This window comes from Diuraphis noxia, unplaced genomic scaffold, assembly GCF_037042655.1.
Source record: "Diuraphis noxia isolate RWA-SAM2 unplaced genomic scaffold, SU_Dnox_SAM2 contig0001, whole genome shotgun sequence".
Taxonomy (NCBI): Eukaryota; Metazoa; Arthropoda; class Insecta; order Hemiptera; family Aphididae; genus Diuraphis; species Diuraphis noxia.
Window position 1 is genome coordinate 66,603,784 of NW_028301711.1, and position 13,110 is coordinate 66,616,893.

The 13,110-nt window shown below is 26.9% G+C and overlaps 2 pseudogenes across 1 annotated transcript; one reads left to right on the plus strand and one right to left on the minus strand.

The window, feature by feature from the left end:
• The first annotated feature begins 357 nt into the window (after nt 1-357).
• Nucleotides 358-3,422, plus strand: LOC149061368 (uncharacterized; annotated as a pseudogene).
• Nucleotides 3,423-6,937: 3,515 nt separating this feature from the next.
• LOC107169397 (uncharacterized) lies at nt 6,938-10,293 on the minus strand (annotated as a pseudogene). The gene is made up of 5 exons (XR_016189978.1): nt 9,841-10,293; nt 7,890-8,068; nt 7,521-7,653; nt 7,240-7,460; nt 6,938-7,170 (listed from the first exon to the last, which is right to left on the minus strand). The product of XR_016189978.1 is annotated as an uncharacterized LOC107169397 (transcript).
• Between the last annotated feature and the right edge of the window lie 2,817 nt (nt 10,294-13,110).

Genomic DNA, 13,110 nt, shown 5'->3' on the forward strand with positions numbered 1-13,110 from the left:
TATCACTGTATAGATTATAATTTTCTCTATCACTTTTGTTATGTACCATGAGTCCATTATATTGTTTTTTCCCGCTCAAATTAAAGATTTTGTGATACCACGTATTACATTTTGATTTTGATAACACGTATCTACCATAATGAACAATATTATAATATTATTCAATATAAACGCTGGACGCTGGTAGAGTTAGACTGCTAGTCTAAGACAGTTCATCTATAATAATATTGAACGTCTTACTATACAGGTAATTATAAATATTAAGTTATAGTTAATTTATTTCAATAAAACATTGTATGAAAGTAGTTAGTTTCAATTATGTTATTATCTACTCAAATAAAATTACAGTTTTATGATGATAGTTATAATAAGTAGGTACACTGTATAATTATTATTATTTATGTTTTTTTAGTATTATACATAATGACATCAAAAAGAAGAATCAAACACCTATTGGAGCTTGCTAATGAAGCTAGTAATAAAGATGACGCTATGAACAACATTACATATTATAAAAAAAAAAGGTAAGACAAATATTACCAATTTCTCTAATAGAAAACCAAAATATGAAACTAATTTAATAGCCAATTCATCTATTTCAAAAACAAAATATGAAGTTTTAACAGAAGATTCCTTAAAGGATATTGAATTCATTTATGAGAATGTTGTAACTTCTATAAATGAACCAGATAATATTTATAATGAAAATAATTTAAATGTTCCTAATAATACTGCACCAACTACTGAAAATCAAGTTGATGACATTATTTATAACAAGACTGACTGTATAATTAATTTTGAAACTGATAATTCTGAATTTAATAATTATTATGAAGATTGCTTAAAGGATAATATTGAATTAACTTATGAGGATGTAGAAGTTGTAACTTCCATTGATGTACCAGGTAATATTTCTAATGAAAATAATTTAAATGTTCCTAATAATACTTCACCGATCACTGAAAATCAAGTTGATGACAGTATTTATGACAAGACTGACTTTATAACTAACTTTGAAACTGATAATGATGAATTAATTAATTATGATCATGACTATTCAAAAGAAATCGAAATTGAAACTTCAGATTCAATCACTGACAAAAGAGTGCGTAAAAGAGGTATAAAATCACAAAAAAAAAATTGGAATAGGGAAGTTATGCAACAAAATAGATTGCTAGGAAAGGCATACATAGGGTTTCAGAGGCAAGGCAAGAAAGTATCTCAAGATGTAAATAAGGATGAAAGGAAAATGAAACCAACATGTGCTTCAAAATTTTGCAATAAATCAAAAAACAGATACTGCGATAATTTTTCTGAATCTGAGAGGAGTGAGCTGTTTAACCATTTTTGGAATAATTGTACATCCTGGGCAGAAAAGCAAACTTTTTGTGTAAATATGATTACCAAAACAGAAACAAAACGTATAATGACCGAAAGTGAAAAAAGTCGAAGAGATTATTCCTACACTTATCATTTAAAAAAAGAAGACATATCATTACCGGTCTGTAAAAAAATGTTTTTGAATGAATGGATGGTGAGGAATTGGATAAACTCTTCAATTAATGGATTACCTCAATCAACAAAGAAGATAAAGAAAAATAATTTACAAAATAATCTAAATTTGGAATTTGATAATGAAGAGGAAATTGAAGAACCTATACCACGAGTATCAGTGTCTGTACGACATAATCATCTCATATCTTGGTTTGGGTCTTTGCCGAAAATGCCCAGTCATTATTGTCGAAAGAGGTCTGAGAGACTTTACCTTGAGGGTCCGTTTAATAGCCAACAAGAAGTTTATGATGTATATTTGTTGAAATGTAAAGAAGATAATAATATGAAACCATTAAGTAGAAGTTTTTTCTCCAGATTTATGAAACAAAAAAAATTTTCCATATACCAACCTAGAAAAGATTTATGTGATACCTGCTCAAGTTATAAAGTCAAACAAGTAAATGAAGAAAACTATGAGCTACACATTGCTCAAAAAAATCAAGCCCGAGAAGAGCTTAAAGTTGATACGCTCGATGCAGTTGCTTTCAAAAAAATAGTCTTGACAATGGATTTACAAGCTGTGAAACTATGCCCTGCGCTGAATGCTAGTGCATTGTATTACAGCATGAAACTTAAAGTACACAATTTTACGGTATATAATTTAGAACCTAACCACCCTTGTTCTAATTATTGGTGGGATGAAAGTCAAGGGGGACTCGAAGCATCGGTATTTACAACAATTATATTGAATCATATTAAACAACAATGCATAGATGAGACTCAAAATAAAAAAAAAGACATTATTATATACTCAGACGGTTGTGGGTATCAGAACCGCAACACGGTATTGTCCAATGCGTTACTTAAATTTTCTATAGAAAATAATGTTATTATAGAACAAAAGTTCCTTGTCAAAGGACATACACAAATGCCATGCGACAGTGTACATAGTTCAATCGAACGTACAATAAAAAACAAAGAAATCTATTTGCCATCTGACTACATAAAACTAACAAAACTAGCAAGGAAAAATCCGTCACCCTATGAATCCCACTCTGTTAACTATTCAGATTTCTATGACTACAAAAAGTTGAATTATTATAAGTCTATCCGACCTGGACGATCAAAGGGTGACCCTGAAGTTCGAAATATAAGAGCTCTTAGATATGATCCCACAACCAAAAAAATATATTACAAAATAAATTTTGAACATGAATATACAGAATTACCCCAGTACCATCGAACAAAAAAAACTATAGATCTGTCCATCAACACACCTTGTTTGTATAATAGCAGAATTCCTATTACTCTGTCCAAGTGGAATGATCTCCAAAAATTAAAAACTGTTCTACCAACTGATGTCCACGATTATTATGACAATATACCTCACTTAAAGACTTATAAAGAAAGAAAATGTGATAAAATTTAGTTATTATGATTTTTTTTTTTTTGTTATAATTATTATTATTATGTTTTAACAAGATATTTTTATTATTTTATTTTAGTAAATTGTTATATTTTGTATATTATTATTTATACTATATTGCAGTTTTATTGGTGTTCAATATTAATTAAGATATTAAATAAGGAATTAACAATTTATAATGTGGTAAAAATCAGATATTATGTTTTTGTTTTTTTATAATTATTATGTTTTAACAAGATATTTTTATTTTAGTTAACTGTTGTATTATTATTTATACTACACACCTACTTCAAGTTTTTGATTTTATTTAATATACTATATTGTTTAATTTTTTTATTGATTTGTGAAATAAAACAAAGGTTGTTCAGTTATTTCAAAATTTAAAATGTATTAGCTGGTTATTATTTGATACTATAAGAAAAGCCGGTATCCAGTGGGATTTTAGGGGTTCACCCCCCCCCCCTCCAAAAACATTGATCCTGAGTACGTGCTTGCTTTAATACAGTTTTGATATATTTTAAAGACGTATTAATTAATGTTATTAAATAAGGTATTATAATAATAAATTAAATAAATATAAATTACACGTATCTACAACATTTGTATTTAAACAACACGTATCTCAATCCTTCAATACCTCGTATCTTCATTATATTACTGAAAAACCACGTAAGTACTATTAATTAAATTTAATGATATTACAAAATATAATTTTCATTGTTTTTAAACTATATTAAGCTCCTAATATCAATATAAGAAAAAAAAACTGTAAAATTATTTCTTGCACACAAATTAATTAGTTTTATGTCTCTCCTGAACAATTTGTGAAATGTTATTTACGTGGTATTGCAGTGACAGTAGCGATATCATGAAAAAAGAGGCATTAGAGATTATGATATTTTAACTCCATTCACTTGAAGTAATGTAATTCAAGAGCATTTTTTCTTACATTCAAGGCTTCCTTGTGCCTTATCATTTAAAAAAGCTCAGATTACAGTGACAGGAAAATATTATATAACAGTTCGTGGACGTTGTGTAGACTGTGGTTCAATAATTGATGGAATTGTTGAGGATATTCCATCTGAAAATGAAAGGTAACTAATAGAATAATCAATAATACATATTAAATATAAAAATTAGGGAACAGATTTATATGCATAAAACAATCCTCCAATATGTATATAATATTGTATATTATGCATTTACATAAAAATCTATTAATAATAATATACTTTTATAACCGTATTTAGGTAACAACTTATATATTAACATAATATAATTAAATATATTAAAATATAAATCGATTCCACTTGCATAACCTACCTATACGTTTGAAGACGTTATTGTTAATTTTGTTGGTATCAAAACCATATTATTTTATTTTGCCGGATTTGATCACAGACAAAAAATAATAAAATAACTTGAACTAATGTTCATATTTGGTCAGTAGTTTTAGTTAAAGTAAGCATAGCTCTATGGAGTTCAATAAGCGGTTAGTGCTATATCAAAAGCATGATTTTGTTTGAAAACTTGAGAATTGAAAATTGTATTGAATAAAATATAACATAGTGATTTAGTCAAATAAAAATGTACTTGTATACAACAGTTATATAACATGATTACTACCATCGATGAGTTATTACATTTAGGTAAACCGAAAAACAAAATACGACGTTATTACAGCACCCTGACGGAGGATTTGGTTTTGCGTTAAAAGCAGAATGTTACAAATTTTTTAAGGAGGGTACAAATGGATACAAATCGTGTACAAAAAATGAGATAGGTCCGAAAACGATCGGTTGACTCCTGGTAGTTCCAGGTGCCAGGACGACGTCGTTTCAGCACCCGGACAGGGGATTTGGTTTTGCATTAAAAGGAGAGAGGTACAATTTTTTTTAAGGAGGGTACAAATGGATACAAATCGGGTACAAAAAAATGAGATATGTTAGGGGAGGTTTTGATGATTTACGGGTGCCACGACGACGTATCTCAATAAGCTGTAGCTCAAAATCTATTTAGCTATAATACATATTAAAAATATAATTTTGAGTTGAGAATAAATAACTAGATAACCGTTAAAGAACTTGAAAATTTAGGTCAAGATGTTTACGAATTGAAATTTTGTCTTTAATTACTAATGCAGTAATGCACAATGGATAGGTATAAATATTATGATTTATGTCATGAGTTTCAAGATATTCATAGATTCTTCTTTGGGTTTGATAATATTGAATTAAATTCATCCCTAACAAATTTCTAAGATCACAAATAAAATAATTTAAGAGTTAATTTAATTATTGAATAATGTCTTATACAGCAAAGTACTAGCAGGAAGATTTTGTTTGCATTTTTATTTAGGAAACTGGTTAAGTGTTTATGCTTACCAAATTATTCAGTCAAAATATGGGCATGATTGTCATAAGACCAGAACATAATAACTGATTTCAAAAAAACAAATTTTTTGCTTTGATGCCTCATAGTTTAATTTTTCTTGGCTGTATGGTATTTGCGTTTGACAACATTGTATGTTTTAGAAAATGGTTGAATTGATTGACTGGTTAGGAGAAAAGCATCCTTATTGTACTAGACCTAAAAATAAGTAAAAACATTAAAGTAAAATAAAAAAAGTTGTCGGTTTTATTTTTGTATTTCTCGCTTTTAATCGGTTACAACAAATGTTCGTGGTAACCAAATATAACAAGCTACTGGGTATAAAGAGAAAACTAGATGGCCCTTGAAACTCGTTATAACCAATTTCTACTGTATTTAAAATATGTAGCAATCAGTGTTGGGTAGTAACGTAACGAAAGTAATGCGTTACTGTAACCGTGTTCCTTTGCTTGTAACTTGTTACGTACTTTCATTAGAATTATTTCTAAGTAACGAAAATGTAATGGAAACTACTTTTGATAAGTAATTTCTATTGAATAACGCGTTACAGTTTCGAATTATTAAGTACCTTTTGCGAATTGAAAAAAAAATATGTCTATAATGCGGATATTATTATGTTTACCAATCTAGTATAGTAGTATACTATGTTTACTTATTAAAGCTCTTTATACAGCTGATCTCACAATTTTGAATTTAATGACATTAGTAAAGAATATTGTTATTAAATACAACACAGCTTTACCATCCAGTGCTTCTGTAGAGCGATTATTTAGTGTTTTAGGGGATATTTGTTCTATAAAAAAGTCGCATATGATTGACAAACATTTTGAAGATACACTATTGTGTAAAGTTAATTTAAAACATAAATAAATATAAAATAATAATATTGTAATATATTGATTATAGTATATTGATTTCTTTTTAAAATTATATCTATTTATATAGGTAATGTATTTCTAGTAACAATATTGCCAGGCACAATGATAATATTGTTAAAATATATTTAAAAATATTTTATTATTTTTTTTTTTTTTGTAACGAGAAAGGAATGAATTACTTTTCAATTTGAAAAGTAAAGTAATTTCATTACAATTTTATTAGAGTAACAAATAAAGTAACTTTATTACATTTCTCTCTAAGTAACGAGTAAAGTAACTTTATTACTTTTTAAAAGTAATTTACCCAACACTGGTAGCAATATAAAACTTATTATGCTGCGCCTTTATTATTATAATATATATGTAACTTAAGTATCTTTTTTAGTATTTTTAATATTGTCATATTATGTAAACCTGTCGGTTAGGTATAAAATATTTAATTATTCTGAAATTTATATTAAATGATTAAAAAATTAAGTAAAGTTAGTAAAAAAATTCAATTATTCGTGATATTATAATCAACATGATAAGTATAAAACAATAAAACACTAAAACACTAGCTAATAAAAATGAATGAATTACAAAACTGATTTGGGCACAATTTAATCTAAGGCTGGAATGTATTTAGCATGTAATATAATGTATATCATTATGATCACAGTGATCAAAAAAATCCAGTATAAAAGATAACAGGTAATATAAGGTTCATTTAATTTGAGAACTCATCATAATATAGTAGTAGAAATACTTATTGTACCAATTTTGGATGAGTGTTCCCCATGTATATAATTAGAATTTCTGGTACAGGCATTGATTTGCTTTTTAAAGCCCGAACACCATTTGAAAAACTTCTATGCCTATTTCAAGACTGTCATAGTTCAAATAATATGATATTAAATTAACCCAGAATTCAACATTATATTCTATCACTTCAACTGCTTTTCTCATTATTTTCTCATAGTCTTTGATTGTGTTATTAGCCTGAATAAAAATAAACAAACACATTTTTACTTAAATTAAAACAATAATACTTTATAAAAATGTACCTACCCAATAAATGTATTGTTCAGCTTTATATAATGCCCTATTATCATGAGCTTCTTGAAAGGCTCGCTCCATTGTTTTATTCATAAAATTTGATTGTTTCTTTTTTCATGCGATAAGACTTTCAAATTTCTACAACATGATCGATATAAAAGTTCCATAACTTAAGTTTATTTTGTAGTGGTAAATTTTCTTTTAATCCATTTTCATAGGGTTTAATGCAATTTCTATACAACAAATATGTAAGTATCGTAAAAATTTAATTTTTGAATTGTTTGGATACTGACCTAATACCATTAATATAATTTTTATCATAGTGTAATTGCTCAGTCTCTTGATGATAGATAAAAACATCAAAATGAATTTTAGCTAATTTTTGCCACATTAGCTCATTGTGCATTGTACTTCTTAACCATATCTCTAGATAAAAATAAAATATTTAGAAAAATGTTATTAAATATCAATACCTGACTACGTTGCATTGCAGTTCTCTAACTGTGCTTAATTTTATTACTATGTCCAATAATATAACATGAAATTCAATATCACCTTCAAAATGTTTTATTAGGTTTCTATATTTATCAATAGCAATTGGAAGTGAGGTGCCTGCAGTCTTTTATAAGTGTTGTACTTCTACCCAGAACTATTCTACATACCTATACATTTTTACAATTTTTGTGATATTTTAATCCTTCTACAAAATATCATCTAGCTGATTCAACATTATTTCGATCATCAAATGATATGTTGCTGCAGTTAGATACACTTCAGGGTCACTATGGTATCTCAACATGAGTGTTTCTAACATTTTGCTACATTTAGTAATAAATAATGTCTGAAACAAAAAGTTATATTTAAAAAAAATAAAAATAAATGTTGTTAACTAATTAATTTTAATTCAACAATGAAATGAAAATATGATAATACATATTATTTAAAAGGTTATTTAAATGTTTAAAACTTCTCCAGCATAATAATTGCAACAATGTAAAAATGTATTATAAAAATTAAAATGTAAGCACCTCATTATGTAAAAAAAAAGCATCTGGTATATTAAAATGTAATGCTATGATACTTTGTCCTAGTTGGTTTGCTGAGAAAAACAAAATAAATTGTATTTTTCTACTTGTGCGGTAACACATAGCCAGAATACAAACTTACACTTGCTACACCAGCTAAGAAAGTTTGTGAATGTTGTACCTAATTTGTTCAATTATTTGAGCAGAATTCAATATATTCTGACAATGAAGTTTTTTCAACAGGAAATAATAGAAATATATTTGGGAACAATTGCAGTTAGGGAGGCTTATAATAGGTTAGGTTAACATATATGGTTTATAGTTAAGGAGTCTGGGAGGCTTATGTATGTTGACTATTTAAAAACAATGGTGTAATCAGTATTTGTCGATCGAACTTAGTTTACGTATAATGTTAACAATTAGTTTTGAAATTATGAAACTTTTAAAATGCATATAACTAATTAAACTGTTTTTATTACTTTTTTTTTGCATAATATAATTCATATGTTGGAAATAAAAAAATGGAAACTTAAATTTTTTTAGTTTTTAATTTAAATTTGTTTGTTTAGGTTTAAGTTAATTGTACCTTCCAACAATCACTAATTATACACATGCCCAGCAAAATCCAGTCTTTAATTAATGACAACAATGTGGCCTTATCACGGCGTTCAACAGGAACAAGAAAACAAAGCCCAGATTCCATTCCTCCAAAAATCCACTGGCCTTCTACTCGATGGCCACAATGGTATTTAAGTCGACCAAATTTCGACTCGTCTATTTCAACATTTTTGCCTATTCTATTATAGTTAATATTTGAAACATTTAAAAATTTTTTACTGTTTATTACATACGTTAAGGGTATGATTTGTATGTATCTCATAAAAAATTTTCATTTTCATTTTTTAAAACTCACCAATCTTCTCGTGATGTATAATCATACAATCAAAAACGACTTCTCTGTGAAAAGCTGCCCAATCTACCCAATCTACTGCAGTATTTTCCAAAAAAGATATTTGCTCGATTATAAAAGATAGAGAAACATTTGTAAACCACAAATAAGAAAATGCCATTATTTGAAAAAAGGGCAGATGAGATTTAAAAAAAATGTATGTTTGCAAATCAATTGAAAAAAATTCGCATCTCGAAAATTTTTCTCGACATCGCCAAACAAATCCATCGATAGCACTATTCAAGGGACATAAACGAAGAATTTGCCCTTCGTTACACTTTAATGTATTATTTTTGCTTATTAGATTCCGCTCTTGAAGTTTTTCCAGTGGGTACTTCGAAACTAACAGGCTCGTTTGTTTGGCACGAGAAAAGATCAAAAATATTTTAAAGATTAAGACACATGATTCACAAATAATGAAAACAGCATACAGCCGAGTGCCAATTACTGTATTTTCAAGCCCGACCGAAACATTAGATAGGTACGAGTTTATGACCTACAATTTTTATCTTAATGTCTTTTAATGACGTTCTTTTAGTAATAAGTTATCCACCTAGTTATCACGTAACTGGGAATATCTGTTACACAAATATATTTTTATATATTTTTAGCACCATCATTTTTAAAATGTCGATTTACCTAGTTATAACTAATCAAAGTTATGTCGTAGTGTGAACTACATGCAGTGATCACAGTGAATTGTCAGCGCTTCTTGTAATTCGTAATTATTTCAAAAACCGATAGCGATAGACTAGAAAACAACAAATATTGCTATTCAGGGTTAAATCCCTATACTGATGTCATATAGTCTCTTGCGTTTACACATTTTGAAGTTTGAAATTTTTAAACACAATAAAAAAAATTATATATCTATAACAATTAATTAACAAATGATTATATAAATTATATTTTATGATTTGAATAATCCTTTATCCTATTGCTCATCAAAATACGGTTAGCGGCGGCGGCGTCTACAACTGATAACCTCGCTATCGCTATCAACAAATATAAATATCAAAAAGTGGACATAACTATTACAAACTAAAAAGTATAGTTTTATTTTAATATTTAACTCGACTACCTAGTTATTTATATTAATAATTGAAGGTTTTACTTTGTAATTTATTATTTGATAGAAGTAGTTACTAGTTAGTGTAAAATGTAAAATGCCATTACCGCGATACTATCTGTCATAATAATGTTACATTATCGATCGCAATCTGCGTCTCTTTTGATACTGATCATATATTTTGTTTTCATTTTAATTCTCTTTAGTTCCAATGCATAATTATTATGAATCATGAAACATGATAATAATACATTTACACAATAAAAGTATTAAACGTACGTAATGAAAATTAAAGATTGGAATCGTAATAAATGTGATGGTAGTTGTCCATGTGAGAGTGCAAGATGTAAGCAGGCAGTAGATGGTGTTCGTTGTCGTATTTTTATATTTCCAAGTCCGTGCTCAACTGCTTAAGAATACTAAAATTGTGTTCTCTGGTGTTCAAAAGACTGTATCTTTATAAAATGTATATGTTTTTTAAAAACTAATTTGAATATTAATAATCTAACGATCATGTAGCACAACATCACAAGGAAATAGAAATGTTATTTTTAATAATTTAATGTTAGTTTTAATTGGTATTCACACTATTATCAAAGTAGGTACTAGGTATATATTATAATAAAGGTATTCGAATAATCTCTATAGGTTCAATGTTGTAATCATTAATGTTATATACATTTTGCTGTACCCTGGAAATATATTTTAATTATACACTTTTACCATCATATACTGATATGGCGATATCGATTATGATACCACAATAGTACAATACTATGACATATTTAAGATCAATATTACTGTCAATCATAAAGTCGTTGGTTTAATAAAATATGTGTGAATTAAAATACGAGTAAAAAGTGAAATATAATATATCAATTTAATAGAAACAATGAAATAAATGAATTGTATATATAATAAGAAACAATCAAAAGTATACTTATTTATATAAATGTACATGTTAAATATAGCAAAAATGAATACACAGGTATTGAAATCTACAAAACAATTGTTTATTTAGGGTATACATGATATATGAATAATTTAATGTTAGTGATTATTATAAATAAATAAATAAAAACTTCTGAATGTTGCAATACTCATTATAGAAACGTCAAAATTAGGGATATTAAAAATGTCAACAAATATCAATAAAGAATAAAATGAATTTCCAAATTTAAAAATATTTTAAATTTAATGATTTTTGTGTAGTAGTGTTATTACCACATTTATTATTTAAATTGATGCAATGAAAGGCAGTGGTGTATTATACATGTGTGCAAATGCCACGGTGTCTCAATTTGGGTGGTCCAATATTGCTGAAGGTTCCACAATAAAATTAAATAAATACAGTTATGTATGAAAAATTGTTTCCAATTTCAAATGGTTCTCAAATGAAATAAATACAAATATTTGCAACAAATTATTTAAAATTACATATTATGAAAGATTATTTAATTTATATTCAGTGTAATTTTGTCAAAATTCTGAAAACTAAATTTTGTATCAAAAGTTCTTCTGTCTCCTAAAGTCCTAAACAAGCAATAGTTTTTTTGTTTAGTTCTGCGTTGATAAATTTTCATGAATACAGTGATTTTTTCGAAATAGCAGTAGAAATCGCATAAAAAATAGGGTGCATCACAAACATTTCATGAAAAAAGAAACCGAAGAGTAAAACAATTTTATGACAAAATCCTCAAAGATTATTGCTTTAATTCAGCAGAAGAACATTTTATAATAAATATAATTTCCTTAACATAGGATAATGCAATAATATAATTAAAAGAACGTTTTACCAGTTTAAATAACATATTCAAAATATTTGAAGTTATTCAACCGAATTCATTGATTAATTTAATGGACAAACAAATTTATAACTCTGCTAATAAATTAGCAGAATATTATGATTCTGATTGATCTTTTTAAGAAGATATTATAAAGCGAACATCGATAATAGCAATTACTGAAATATTTGTTATAGTCCATAGAGAACCCTACATTCGCAACATTTTCTGAAATATGTAAAGCATGTATGTTATTTTTGACGTTTTTCTGTAACAGTTGCTACAGCTGAACGTTATTATTTAAAATTATTTATGGAGCACAATTTGTGAAAAAAGATTAAGTGGAATTGAAATTTTATCCTTTGAAAACGACCGAGCTCGCTTAAGAGAAATAATTAATAATTTTGAAGTAAAAAAGCATGCAATTGAAATTTCCATCAAATTATTTTTATTATATGCTTATCACTTTTTTTTTATTACCAATAAAAATAAATCCCTCAGCCATCGAGCTACATATTATTGTTACCTATCATTATTAATAGATATATTATGTTATTTTATTTGTATGTAATTTTATCTTACTTTTTATGCAATTGACATTTTAATAAAAATAGAAAGTACTTGTGGAGTTGCATAGATTTAATAATTTTGGGATAAAAATTCTTACTTTAAATTTGAATATATGCATCATATCATTCATATCTTTATTATTTAGAATGAAAATAATAAGGGGTTTTTTTTTTGGTTTTGTACACAAGCCTATCGTTAAAATAAACCACCACTGATGAAAAGGAACAGTTATATTTTGATTCCCACCAAAAACAATCATTCATATATGATTTAATAGGATTAGAATGCGTTAGTACCTAAGGTATTAATTTATTTAATCACTCCTAACATAATATTAGCTAGTATAATAAGAAAATTTTTAATTTTTTCAATTTTCATCAATTCGTTACCTATCAGTTATCTTTTTCTTTGATAGAACGATAAAACATAAATTTCTAATTTGTTCACATAAAGTTATAGTAGGATCATATATAATAAAGGGTTATA